We start from the raw sequence: 1,872 nt of genomic DNA on the forward strand, positions 1-1,872 counted from the left end.
TGAACACTGTTCGGTAATCGGGTCATATCTGGAGTTGTAGATCTTGGATTTAGGTCCATTTTATATGGATGGAAAGATAAGACATAGACCTACAACTTTCATGTGGAGCCCAAGATTTAAAAAGGCCGTTTTCAAGTCCAAATGGCAGCAACAACGAAGAAGTCCGAATCTGTCCTGCAGCCCAGACACTGTTCAGTGTTCAGCCCATATCTCGAGTTCTAGAAGTCCAAATGATCTCAAATTTTTACCCTGGAAAGATGAGACAATTGCCTAGAACTTTCATGATTGAAGTCTGTTCAAATTATGACGTTATCAATGACGTTTTTGGCAGACAAGAAGATAAGAATTGTCATCAAGTCAAGATGTGGCCACCCATTCATCAATTAGTCAACAAATCAATAGTTCCGAATTTTGGCCTATAAAAGGAGGCATTTGCCATGTATTTAGGCATCTTGGTGTTCAGATCAAGATCATGCTCTTGCTCTCTCTTTATATTTTGTAATGCTTAAGTTTTGCTTATATTAATTTCTTGCTTATGCTTTTCATTTCCTTTCCTTGTTTATTTATGTTTCTTTCTTTCATTATGTGTTGCTAAGTTAATTATGTCAAGGTGAAAAGGGTACACTAATGGTGTAAGAATAAGTATAATATAAACTTAACATGGACCTTAATGTTGGATACTAACATGGTCTATATTTGTTATCTTGTTCACTTTTAATACTTTGCTTGTTAAATGGTTAATCTAGATTTATGTTGTATAACACTTGGTACAACAAATACTTGGCACTTTCATAGCCCATACTGTATGGTATAACCGACACCTGAGCTATGAAAGGAACTTGATTTGTTGTTAACATAAGTTATAATCATGAATGCCTGACAACATTTACAAGTATTAGCATTATTCGAATAAGATAACTAATGTAATAATGTTAACAATTTATAATCTGATTGGAACCTCCTTTATGTGTGGTTTCCAATTGAATAAAAAGAGTTTATACTATACTTGTTTGAAATACCATTAGTGGATCCTCTAACCTTGACATTTGTTGTTATCATTGTTTAATCCTTACGTTAATCTTCCATCTCAAAGTCCTCATCAACTTCTTCCTCTTCTTCTTCACTATTATTATTATTGTTGTTATTGTTGTTGTTGTATTATTGTTATCTATAATTTATACAATTAACCTCCCTGTGGTTCGACCCCGGTCTTGCCGGGTTATTTATTACTTCGACACTCCTGCACTTGGGAGAAGACATCAATCTTTTGGTCGTGTCAATGGTCCAAGAAGGTCATCCTATAGACTTTATTAACAAGCCTCTAGGTCCCAAGTAACAAGTTTTGTCTATATATGATAGGGAGATTCTAGCAATATTGTATGATGTAACCAAATTGAGGCATTATTTATGAGACAGACATTTCAAAATCAAGACAGACCATATCAACTTGAAGTGTTTGCTGGATCAAAAGGTAACTCTTACCTCTCAACATTTATAACTAGCTAAATTTTAAAAGAGTCTTTTTTAAATGGTCAAAAAGTCATTTATGAACTGGATAAGGGCAAGAAGGTCTTTTCATATTTATTCAACACAGGGGAAAGAAGGTACTTTGGTCTTTTACCTTTGGTTATTTTGTAATTCTCAGGTTTCATTAGAGGAGATAGGGTCATTTTCTAAATAAAAAATTTTAAAAAAAAAATTAAAGATGCGTGAACAATGGTTATAGGCTTCAGACGGCACGTGCGGCACCATCTAATGATTGAAAGCCTATTTTTGGTATGGCAACCAAAACATCTAAGTGACCCCTCCATGCCTAGGTGGCGCGTGTGGTCTAATAATCTCTAGTTTGGTGTGTTTTACCTTTTATGTTCT

This window comes from Populus trichocarpa, chromosome 15, assembly GCF_000002775.5.
Source record: "Populus trichocarpa isolate Nisqually-1 chromosome 15, P.trichocarpa_v4.1, whole genome shotgun sequence".
NCBI classification, from domain to species: Eukaryota; Viridiplantae; Streptophyta; class Magnoliopsida; order Malpighiales; family Salicaceae; genus Populus; species Populus trichocarpa.